Genomic DNA, 12,884 nt, shown 5'->3' with positions numbered 1-12,884 from the left:
TACTGTATCAGAGATCTGTCTGTTATCTCGGTCACATTTTTCTGGCTTTTGGGTGTTGGCACAGGTGTAATGAGGAAAGGTATAGTATAGCTCAGGAGACCACAGATAGGGCCTACCCTGCACCTGGCCGAGGGCCCTCCAGAGGGACTTCAGATTGGCCCGTGGGTCACAGAGGAAACAGAACTGTTACTGCTGCACATGCACAGGCACGTGCACCCATGCACGCATGTGCGCACACACACACACACACACCAAAATGTTACCTTTATAAATCTAACACTTCGTGTTCTCAGTATTAAAGTTTGAGGCACCAACAGGCTGTCTTAAAAATCTCTCTCAGCCTGTCTGCCTTGGAGCAATTTTATTTATAATTCTTCTTGTCACATCAAAGAACTCTATGTTTCTTGCAGACTGTTTTTGGGGGCTGAGTGCTTTGGTTTTGGCTACAGCCAGTTAATTTCTCTGAATCTGTGGCCCCAAGCATACCGACAGGCTTTTCCCAGCTCATCAAGTTCCCTTCTGAACCTTGGGGTCCTGCTGTAAATTCGGTGCTCAACACAGGCCAGATTTCTAAGTTTGAAATTTTGATTGGGGGAGAAGGAGCCGGCAGTACCTGTGTCCACCTCCTCCCCGAGACAGAAAATACTCGGGACTCGGTTATACTTGGGAGGCAGAACTTTGTTGCCAAATTTAGAATACTGAGTTGAAAAACTGGTTCATGGGTTATGCATTCACAAAGGTGAAAATTCTTTCTATGCGAACTTAATTCCTCGCCTCCATACAACAAGTATAGCCTGCTTGTGTTTCTGGTTATTTCAAAATACATTTTCAAAATCTGTATTTTTCATTAAAATTGTGTATATATATACATATATATGTGTGTGTATTGTACACACACACATACACACACGCACACACACATACACACACACACACACACACACACACACACACACACACACACCTTCCCTCTGCAAGGTCAGTTTCTCTTCTTGTCCAGTGGCCTACACAACTTTGTTTTGGCTAAAGAAAACAAACTTCATATTCTTTTGAAATCAGCAATCTCGTTGAAAGTTGTTCTGTAAATATCCAGAAGCAAAACGAAAGCATCGGTGTTTTTCCTCCTTTGGAAGCTTTCTTTCCAAGCAGTTCAGTGTTCTTTCCTTGAGGTGGGAGTCTTAGTTAAGGTATTTCCTCACTTCTTGCACGAAGGATATGTGTGAAGAACTGGATTTTTAAGTCTGAAGTTAACATTGGATATAATTAGGGAAATGAAGCCATAGGGTAAACTTCAATTTGTGAAATCATATTTGACTTGGAAAATAATAAGAATATTTCAATAAATAAGACCAGTGGTCAAAATCCAAGCACCTTGTAACTAACTCCCTCCCCCAGAATTTCCATGTTCAGGGTGTGCATGATTTGCAGACAGCTAAGTCCTGTCCCAACCCTTTAAAAAAAGTCTGTTAAGTCTTGAGTTTTGAAACAGTTCCTGCAATCACTTGCAATTTAACAATAAGCCATTTAAGTTCTACATCAGCTTCAAACCCCCTTTTACTTTAAAATCTTTACTCCAGAGAGCTTCTAACTTGCCTCAACTGTACAGCATAGAAGTGCTCCTGGGTTCTTTTCAGCTGTGGGAGAGACACATTTTCAACTGACTTTATTATCGTGTCAGCATTACTTTGAAATCTGGGGGACAAACATAAATGCTCGGCAGTTTCTGAATTTTAGACCCACACAGCTGGGTTCTGCCTACATGTGCTGCTAAGAGAATGCGTGGCCAGCAGAGTGGTGGCTTCTTAAGACCCCCGTAAAGGATGAACATGGTGCAAAAATGCTCCCGAGAAATCGAGATATCTCGGTGAAGAAGGAAGGCAGCCTTTCGGCCTTTTGTGAGAGGGAAATACTTTCCAAACTTTGGAATGCATTTTCATTTTCTTGGAAATTTGTGCCACCTACCAGATTCTGTAAAATTATCAATTCTAATACATCTTGAATTGCTGATAAAATGCTCTGAGGAGCACAGTGAATTCTTTAGGAGAATGTTAGCTTCCCAGTTTATGATGGTTCCATTTTAGAAATTATAGAATTGAGCAACTAAAATGAACTCAGCACCCACTTCCCTTTGAAAGGTAGTTTTTATTTTTTAAAAATTGTATTAACTTGAGCCATGCCTTTTCTTATTCCACATAAAGCAAAAAAAAAAATCTAGTCATGGCATTGATTATCAGGGACAATGCTCCTTTATCCTAATTCATACTTTTTAATTTTTGTTGTTACTACTTTGGGTTGAAAAATGTCAATTATAATTCATCATCTGAATCAAGGCAAAATCTTCACCCTAGTATGCATATATTACATATAAAATACATATATTTATGGTCAAGCATATTTATCACAGATTCCCAGTTGTTATGCTCCCCTTCTATTTGAGAGATAATAACCACTTAAGGATGGTTTTGGGGTGGTTACACTCTCTGATGACAGTACACGGTTTAACTGAAAAAGAGAGTGGGTGAGCTTCCAAAGTGAATTAAAGATGCTACATAGTGGCTCGGAGAGGTTCTCTAAGCACCAACTGATTGCATGGATAGAGAGTTAAGCACCCACCAGCTATGGGAGTGGAGAGCCTGCCTCATCACCGTCAGCTGCGGACACACTTCAGCGTGGTCTTTATATTAAAAATGGAGAGGGCTGGAAAGAGTAGTGAGGGATCAGCATGCTGCCTTGGTGGAGGTGGTGGTGGTTGTTCTGCATCTGCTTTTGTCCTCAAACAGGCTCATGCTACAGCCAGCATTTCATTACTGTTGGTAACAAATGAACGCCAAGTTTGACATGAAACGGAGGGAGCCGGAGCAAACGATTCTGAAAATGGCTTCATTATGTCTGGAAGGAAAGAATCCTTTCTATGATTGCTTGCTTGCATTTGGTCTAACAGCTTAGAGTTTTCTTTCACTGTTTTGTCCGTATGCGAATCAGTGGGCTTCTTTCCTTTCTCGGTTTCCTTCATAATCAATATATACACATATCTATCTATATATTATAATATACATTATAATATACACTCAAGGGACATGGGTGCTGATAGGTTTTATGTATAAATAATCTAGTAAGAAGGTCGCCTTCCCAAGATAGAAGCACAAGTTCGTATGATACAGGCGTAGTAAAATGGGCTCTCAAACCTGCACTCTACTTCAAGACAAAGGCGAAAGAAAAAAAGAAAGAAAGAAAGAAATTCTAAGCCTGGTTTGCCTTTTCACAGAATACTCAAAGCTGGCTCACAGCTCCTCTGAAGGGCACATTGTCAGCAATGATTGAAGTGGCATCTTACCCAGGAGGGGCTGCAGACTCGCACTGCCAGGGCTCCCGGCCGGCTTTCTAAACACCATTATTCTTGGACATGTGAGTTGAACGATCAGAACCGAGTGAAAATCTGATTTCCCCCTCACACTCATCTTGCTTTAACTAGATTAAGTGCATCTGTTTACTAAGTCCTCATAATGCCCTGGATACTGAAAATTTAACACCATTAAACATGTCTTTGTGGAGAGAAGCGAATCGAAACTAGAGCTCCACGGCTTTCTGAGGCTGGACTATGGGCCAGGGACCGAGCAGAGAAAGCCGGGGCTCAAGAAAGGGCATGGCAGGAAGTTGCTGGCTGAATTCCCATCAAGCAGATCTTGGGAGAAATCAGGAAAAAATAACTATATAAGGCCAATATTATAAACATCCTGGTCCAGGAACAGGCTTCCTAGGGCTTATTTTCAAACAGCTGACCCCAGGCATGGCTGTGGCCCAGAGGGACAGCCTCGGGTTTACCCACAAACTTGTCTAGCAAAAATGCTTATCAACAATTTAAAAACTTTCAGGTTCCCTTTTTGATTATTTTAGCGTAGTTTAATTTTTCCTTTGAATAATATAATAGCAAGTAGATAAAAATAAAAACAAAACATATACACCCACAACAAAAACAACAACAAAGCTAGCCAAACGGAATAATGCCCGGTAGAATTACCTAAAGGCCATTATTTCCCCTAAATTAGGCAGAATTTGATTTCTGAATTTGCAACCAAATTACATATAAATCCTTGCCAAGTACAGGGAGAATTTTAAAAAGTATGTGTTCTTGAATAAAGCTCTGACTCACCCAATTTCTTAAGTTACCAAATAAAAACTGGGAAGGGGGAGAAGACATTAAATTAATTTATTACAATGTGAAGGTAAGGAAAAAAGTCAGTTAATAAAAAGAAGGGTAGCAACTCAGCGTGATTACACAATGATTTCAGGTGAAAATTACAAAGCTAATATCCTGGCATTTAATCGTCATGCTCCGTAATGATACACTTGTCAAATTTGTATTTGTGCCACTGGGACAAAACTTGTAAATGGCATAATGGAAGATAATCTCTTTCTCTTTGTGGTTTTTTAAAAATTCAATGTTTTAATCCACCCATTTAATCACAAAACATATATCACATTACTTATAATATTTATAGTGTTTAGGAACATGATTCGACATAGATTATAATGTTGTGGTTGGATGCAGTTTTCTGTCTCTCTCGCGAGCATATCTCAAAGGTACGCAGCCATTTTTGAATTTGCACTTGAGAGCAGTTTTATGTGAAAATAAGCACCAGATATTTGTGTTCAAAGTCCCCGTTTGGTCGTTCCTGAGCTTGCCTGTTATTTTGCAAAACCCAGATTCGGCATTTAGAAGAACCTGGTGTGCAGAATGCAAGATCTCTGTGGCCAGCACAGTCCTAGAGTTTCTGTCCTCCTCGTGCCTCAAAACTTGCTAGACCACAAAACGTCTTTGGTGTTTTCTGAACCATACAGCAAGGAGAGGTGCTGGGATACCTCAGGGTTGAGGCTGTCCTACTGTGGCTGCCACAGGTTCCTATGTCGTGTAGCAGGCTGCCCAGCATAGGGTCACCCTGTCCCACACTCCCTGATCAAGGCTGGGAACTTTGATAGTAAAGAATTATAAAGGACCATACAGTGCCAGAAAAGACAGGTTCCACCTGCCCTGTGTCTGGGACTCCTTATAGCCACACGAGTATAAAGCACGAGGGCCTCTGCCATTCTGGCCCTGGGAGCTGGGGCCACAATGCTCTTTCCCCAGGAAGAGTGAAACTCACTGTTTGTGGTTGTCTATCTTCAGTTACTGGCAGTCGTAGAAAATGAAAGTTGATTAGAACAGGACATGTCCTGGTTGGTTTCCTTTCCCCTGAAATGTATCTTATGGGGTTGCCTGCCCTAGTATGTTGTGTGCCTTAGCACTAGCCTAGGTCAGGGTCATGGTGGTCTACCGAACTTATAAATCAAATCACTGGTAGTTAAAGGCCCTGGCAGAGCTGGCCAACTCAGGCTAGCTTCACCCAGTGTGTCTAGCACCTCCCTCGTGGCAGTCCAGTACAACGTGGAATGAAGTTTCCTGGGAAGCGGGACACACAAGGAACTTTTGAATTTACCAATGGCATAAAAAATTATATTTTTTATTACAACGGGCAAGTTTCAATTGGTTGACAGAAATGGCGAGATATGACGTCAAAGGACACTGGTTAGAATGCCAAGGCCAGTGGGGTGGGGGAGGAGGGAGACTGTGGGATGGGCCCTGGAGGCCTTGTTCTCCCTGGCCCTGGTCGTCAAAGGGCTATCATGCACCTCCATAACCAGGCAGGCCCAAGTGGCTGTGATCCAGAGCATGTCTGGACAGGAGGAGGGAATCCAAGTCTAGGGACCCTGTGTTCACATGTGTCGCTGAGAGCCCGAGGCCCAGGCTGGCCTCTGTTTGGAAAACGCTTGGGCGCGCCAGTGAAGCGATCTGGAAGCCGCTGCGGCCTCCTTGGTATTCTAACCAGTAACCAGGCCCTGGAGCCCAGCCGTCCCATTCCCCCTTTTAGGGGCCCGGTGTGGCCTAAAGCCAGCAGTGTCACCATCGGGCTGAGAGCAAAGCCATGGCCTTGAACTACCCCCGCAGCTCCTGTGCCCTAGTCTTGTAGCAGGAAGTAGTTTCTAGCGTGAAGGGGGCGAGCCTAGAGCTGGGTACCGGCTCTGGGCACCATGCCCATGCGAATCCCATGCCTCCCCCAGACACCTTGCGCACCCCCTTAGCATGCTCAGTTCTGTGCACTACTCCCCACACCCACTCGCGAGGTTCAGTGTGCCCTCCCTGCTGCTCCCGCTGGGCACCGCGCCCCTTGCTCTGTTGGACTGGCGGGGTCGCCCGTGCGCGCGCCCCTTCCTTCGGGAAGACATTGCCACTGTCTGGCCCACCACGCTGTCTCAGTACCCAACCTAGATCTCGGCGACCCTGGCGGCTGTCCTTAACGCGCACTGGACTGCGGGCGGGCAGAGGAGACTGCTGTCTGCGGAGGGTCCCAATCGGCCCCGAGCGTGCGCGCGCGTCCCGGTGCTGCCCGCAATCATGGCAGCCGGCGCCTTGGAGCGCAGCCGCGGAGCGCGCCTCGGCAGCCTCCTCCGTGCCAAGGCGGCGCGGGCGGCGCGGTCAGGGGACGCGCTCCTGTTCGGCCCTCCCCGCTGCGTTGGCTTCGGGGCTCTACGGGTGGGTCTCCGCTGTGCAGTGCCCTGTGGGGTGGATGCGCGAGGGCGACGGGCGGGGCCGCGGGGCGGGCGCGCGCAAGCGGGGAGCGCCCGGGGCGGCGTGCCCGCGGGGGGCGCGCACGCGGAGCTGCGGGGCCAGGAGCAGGGCCGGGGCGGCGAATCCGCAGCTCCCGCCGCCCGCCCAGCCCGAGCGCGCCCGTCCGGGTGGGGGCTGCCCGGGAGGGGCGGCGCCCGGACGCACCGGCCCGCAGCGGGCACGGCGGCCTCGTTGGTATTCCGGGCGCGTTCGCAGCCCTGACCTCCGCGCGGAGCAGGGGTGCCCGGGTGCTTGGGCACGGCCGTCGCCGCCCCCGGGCGGTCTCCCCAGGACGCAGAGGGCGCCTCGCTTCCCCCGTCCCCTCCTCCCCGGTCCCATGTGCCCCCTCCCCCGCCCCGATCCGGCGGCGAAGGGGTGGGCAGGGAAACGCGCTCTCTGGGACAGGTGCCAACTCCGAGACAAAAGACATAAAATAGGCGGCAACGGGGGGAAGCGCGGCCAGCGCGCTCGGGCGGGGACCGCGGCGCCGCGGGGGCCGCATCATCGGTGCGGGCCGGGGAAAGTTTGGGAAGTCGGTGCGGCCGCTCGGCAGCGGCGGGGGACGCGCGGCCCAGGCCGCCCTCCGTGCTGCGCTCGTCCTCTCCGCGCCGCTGCTGAATAATTCATAGCGCGCCCGCCGGCCATTAGCATGCACCGGGCGCGCGGCGCGTCTGTGCCAAGCCGGCGCTACATTCGGAGCCGGGGCAGCTCCAGACCAGTGGCCCGCACTGTCCTGATGCCCTCCGGCCTCCCCCATGGCCCGTACTGTGGCCCCGCGCGCACCCTTAGCCGCTGGGTCCCGAGTCCGCCCGACGGCCAGGCTCTCTGAGCGTCCGGGCCCGCTGCGCCCGCCTGGCCGTTCCGGGATGCACGTGAACTTGGAGAAAGTCACGGGGCACACCGGCCGGGTCCTCCGCGGCAGGGCGTGGGCGCACGCGGGGCCGCACGCTTTCGTTTGCGTCCGGGACAAAGGTCTCCAGTGGCGCCAGTCGTGGACGCGTGACTCGGTCCTTCTGGCCACTCTTTTGCGTGGTGGGTCGTTGGATGGAGGACTGCAGAAGCCCGGAGAGCAGGAGCGGTGGTGGGTCTTAGGGCATGGGCCTCGCCGTGCGCTTGCCGGTGGCCGTTCCACCCTGGGAAGAGTTGCTGGAGCTGCTCTGCGCTGCTCTCGGCTGTTCCTGAGCGCAACGAACCCAGCGCAAGTCACCCCCGGACTCCAGCCAGCGGTCTCGGGCACGCCAGCGTAGCGCTAGCCGTGGCCAAGAGGTGGTCTGGCAGGGCTGTGGCCATGATCAAGCTTGGAGAGGTAAGAGTTTGGGTTTTTTTTTCACTTTAGCTTCTTGGCTTTTAAATATTTAATGGACAGATTTCTAAGAGGGGTCCTTCTGCCTTTCACAGCCAGGGATGTGCCCGAGGTGGGTTGCTCTTGAACCCGAAGCCAGCCAGCTTGCAAAGAACGCCAGGCCGTCCTTTATCCAGAACTTGGGATTTTATAAAACACAGCTTCCGACCTCAGGTGTGGGGGCTACTAGCCATGTAGAAATTTTATTGAGCATATAAAATATTATAACGGGTATTTTAAACAAAAGAAAAGAGAAAATATCTGTGGGGGGTTGTTTGAAAATGTTATTAGGAAGCTAAAGTCCTTTCTTGAAAATTTGAACTGTTATTATTAAACCCTTACTTCTTTAAAAATTTTATTTAATGCAGGATGGATGTTTTCAGAGAGCTGCTCTAAGTGTAGCAGCCAAGATCCAGGGTGCAGTGGAAGTTCTTGCTTAGGGGGGGCAGTTAAATAAAGCAAAACAAAACAAAAAACCCAGTTCATAACCTCGTGTAATAAGTGCATCTATAGGTGGCTTACACAGCCCACAGCAGGCCTGAGGAGGCTTATGGGGACCCAAAAAAAGGGGTGAAAGAATTTGTCTTTGCCATAATCATGGGGTTTTAGGTAACACTAGATTAATTTCTTCAAAGTTGGGTTTCAGAAGCCTAGATGTTCTCTCCAGGTCAGCAATAGAGTCATTTTATTTGAGCACATAGATTCTGGCTACCTGGGAAATAAAACTGTGTCCCTATATGTGTGTACCTAGCCTGGGTTAAAACTAAACTACCGCCGTGGGGATTAAGCCTGCTTTCATATAGTTGTGCCGCAGGTGTGAATATGCTGACCCTCTCTCCACATTTCAGATGTGGTTTGGATAGCCTTGTTGGGCCATTCACCTCACATCACGTACAGTGGGGGGGGGGCTGTTTCTGTAATATCCCAGTACCATGAGCTGGCACTTGAGGCCTTGTTTCCGGGAATGTGCATGAGGCCAGAGGAGTCCAGGCATGCTTTATACCTGCCTTCATGGACTGTGCTCTAGTTGGTCCAGGGTAAGAGCCTCAAAGAGGGGGGAGTCTTTTTTAGCGGAGTCTGAACCAAATACTAACCTTGACCATTTTTTTATTTATGTGTTTTTTTTCTTTACTAGTCTGCTTTACGTCGCTCACCGCCCCTGTTTTAAGCTTTTGTTCATTACTTAATCAGAGGCATTTAGCAGACAGAAAACCCTGGGTGAGACATTTGGGAGCCATCTCGGCTGTAGACGTGCATCTGTGGAAGGTATGCCACCCAGAGCTGCTTGGTTTAGCACTGGCCATCGTGGGGTACTTAGCAGAAGCTCACTCTCCTTGCCAGAAAAATGCTGGCAGTGTTTTCCCTTGTCCACAGAAGACCCATGCACAGGGTTGGAAGGGCAGAGATTACGTGATTAGTTGAGGTTCTTCGTCGCTTAGGACGACAGCAGACACCCAAACAAGTGGACATCTCATCTCTACAGCTACTCTCCAGGCCATTGTGTGGAACCCAAGGCAAGCAGGAAAGAACAGCGTGTCAGAGGAGGTGCTTCCAGGGCCTTGAACCAAGGGCACTATTTTGACAAGTATCAGGGTCCTATATATTGCCAGAATGTCCCCTGATAATTGGGAAACAACAGGATTAAGCGTGTTTGTTTCCAGGGAGGCCGTCCAGGACATCTTCCCATGCTCAAATAGCTTGTTTGGGCAACATTTTTTGGGGGGGGAGGGGAATACACATACACAAAAGAGGAAACACTTGGTCTGTTTTCTCCCTGTTGGATTTAATATAAGGAACAGGTAAGCAGGGTTCTGGTGGAACAGACAGCTGTGTGGACTCCCTGGAGGCATGAGGCTCTGTTTCTGCTATTAAATTAGGGCCAAGTCGAGGGTGGCCACAGTAGAGCCTTACCATGCCTCACACTGTCCTAGGCAAGTGATCTCCAGGGCAAGATCACTTGAGCATGCAGGCTGGGTTAAGCACCAGTCATGTGTGGCAACAAGGCCTTCATGTCTTCTACTGTGGTAGCATGCTCCAGGCTTTGTAGCAGTATGGCTTGCATCTGGCTGGTGACCTTTGTGGAAACCTGTCTTTCTGCCTTTATCTAGTCACCAGAAGGACTGCCCCAGCTCATCATAGACAAGGTCCGACTGGAAGGCAGGAGGAGATGGGTATGGAGGACCTTGCCCATCCAGATAGGCACCCCACTGGGTGGGTACTCCTTTCTGTCCAGGAGAACTGCTTATGGTCCTTGAAAGAGGAACAGAGCTCAGGGAAGGGCCAGGCCTTCTGGGCCAGACAAGAAACATCTTGTAACTTCCATGCGTCATTTTTTATTGCTACGGTTGGATTTTCATGGTTGTATTTGCATGTGTGGAGTGAAGGAAGAATACTGATATAGAACTCTGGATGCTGGAGTGCCCAAGCTCACACTGGGGCCTGGAGTTGTAACATTCCAGGTTCTAATTTGTCCCTGTCTTCAGCTCACCATGTGACCCAGGCAAAGTTCCTGTTGCCTCCCCAAGCCTGTACCCTGAGCATTCCAAAGAGGAATACAGATGCCAATCTCAGAGGATGCAGACAGCATTATTTTTACAAGGTGCTATTGCTGGCATGTTGTCTGGGAGCACTCAATGACTGTGCTATGGTCATTATTGTAAATGAAATCACTATAATTACTTATATATTTATCATGTAATACCCTATGATTGTATTATATATGATATATTCTAGGTAACAGATCCCACTTCTGGTTTATCCAGAAAGGACACCAAGAAGTTGACTTCCCAGCCAGCACCTTAGGGTAGGCTGGTGGGAACTTGCAGATCCAGAACCTTCCATATCCCAGGGGACTTTGTCTGAAATGTGACTACTATATGCATTGTGGATCTTGCCTTGGGTACAGGAAATGAGACACTTGGGGACTCAGAATGTGCTACACCTTCACAGGGCAGTATGGGATCTTACCGGAAAATGACTTCAGGGTGCTGGTCCGGGTCTGAACTCTGTTCTCGATAGTGGTCCAGAGTGGCCATGTCAACTTCCAGTATCCTTGCTAGTAATGCAGCTAGGGATATGATAGAGTTTTGCCACTCTGGCAAATGAAGGGTACATTTACCAAATAACTTGTTTTAGAGAAATTTTCTCCTGGCTGTTTGTTCATAAAGATTGTCTTTTCTCAAAGCACGTTGTTGGAACAAAAAGAAACTGTAAGAGCACCAGCCACACTTTCTGATGTTATCAGAATGATGTGTGAGAAAAAGCAACAATTGTCTCCAGGCAAAGACAATGGATCTTTTATATGGGATATTTATTTTGAGGACTGACCAGTGTTCCATTGGCTGGGATAGTCATTAGAGTTCAAGCATTCAAGTATTGCAGGCCCTGGCCTAATAGTCAAGGGCAGAGGTTTATGGGGGGTGGGATGGACAGACGGACGAAAGTCCCATGAGTTGTGGTTCATGGGAAATTTCAATGGGTATGCCCAGTTTCTTTGTAGAATGCAGTTTAAACTTCACTAATTTATTTTTCTCTGTCTGTGATTTCTTTCCAAAGGCCACCGGGGGTACATCGGCAGTCCTTGAAAAGGTGGCCAAGTTTGGGGTTATGGGACTGCTGAAGTTTCCTTTAGGCCAAATCTAGTCAGTCTAGCTGTGTTTCAGAATGAAAATGAATAAAATGGACTCGAAGAGGCAGAATCACTTCCCAGGGGCTCCATCAGACAGTGTGGGCACACATTTGTGGTTTTCCAATGTCATCCCCTCCTCCTCCTCCTCCTCACCTCCTGTACCCAGATGAACTTGGGAGTGGCCTGTAGGTTGTGGGATAACTGGAGTGGAGAAGCCCACACCGGCCCTCCTTTATATTTCCATCTATCCAAAGTATTTTGTGACTCGTGATAAACAAACCCAGTGTGTGGAATCATGAAGACTGTCTTCTGAATTAGTTGAATGCACTGTATTTAGCCTCGAGGCCTCAATACCAAGGAGAGTATTCCCAGCCTACCATCTAAGGACTGATCTGGCCCAAGCTTTGCTTGGTGGTGAGCCACATTAAAAATGAGGCCAGTGGCTGAGTCTCACCTTGGAGATTCAGAGTGGCCTTGCTGTGGCCAGGGATTGTATAGAGTGCAGAGAGGGTCAGCCTTGTGCAATCCTTGGAGTTCCAAGGGGGACCCTTAGTCAGAGGACACCTGTTACTTCAAGTGACCCTTAGTCAAGACACTTCTGGAGGAGGACAGACAAGAGACAGGTCCAGGCAGGGAACACCTACTCATTACTCAAAGGAATTTTTAATTTTTTGGTAAATAATATTTGTCTTCAGAGTAAGGTTTTATTTTTTAAAATTGCTTTTGTTCATTTTGCTTATATTAATCTGTGCCACCAAAATGCCAAGCCAAGAATCTTTTACGGACGTTCAGACATCCTCTAAGCCTGTGAGTGCAGGTGTGGAAAAGCTGTAATCACGGGAAAGAATGAAATTGTGTATCCTGGGCAGAAAGCAAAGACGAAACCCTGAAAACATGAGTTATATTCACTTACTGGAGGAAGCGGGCACAAAATGCAGTGTAGTCTAGCCATCAGATTTTGGCATCTTCTAGTTGGAGTTTGGGATCTGGAGCCTGCTTATAATGCAGAGGTGTGTGCACAGGTATCTGGGATTCACTGTCCAGGCAATGGTGGGAAGGGGTTGTGAGCGGTGATGGCCATCAGGCTGGGGTAGGTTGTCGTTGTCGTTGTAACATGTACACAGAAGGCAGACAGCCTCATTGTATATTTTTTTGAGGCTGGGTAATTTTTCCCTTCAGATTAAAGAGGAATGCTGCCCAGGTACTCTGGTTTTCTGATACTGGGCTGACTTTTTCTATGAACCTCCCCCCACCCTTTTTTTTTTTTTTTT

General features: G+C 48.3%; 1 long non-coding RNA gene across 1 annotated transcript; it reads right to left on the bottom strand.

Annotated features, from left to right (window-relative positions):
- Positions 1-346: 346 nt before the first annotated feature.
- Positions 347-5,281, bottom strand: LOC121142916. The gene is made up of 2 exons (XR_005880078.1): positions 5,142-5,281; positions 347-2,889 (listed from the first exon to the last, which is right to left on the bottom strand). It is a non-coding gene; the product is annotated as an uncharacterized LOC121142916 (long non-coding RNA).
- Positions 5,282-12,884: the final 7,603 nt, after the last annotated feature.

This window comes from Mesocricetus auratus, unplaced genomic scaffold (assembly GCF_017639785.1).
Source record: "Mesocricetus auratus isolate SY011 unplaced genomic scaffold, BCM_Maur_2.0 Super-Scaffold_100010, whole genome shotgun sequence".
Taxonomy (NCBI): domain Eukaryota; kingdom Metazoa; phylum Chordata; class Mammalia; order Rodentia; family Cricetidae; genus Mesocricetus; species Mesocricetus auratus.
Note: the sequence above shows the minus strand (reverse complement) of the source record. Positions and strands in the feature narration are given on the sequence as shown.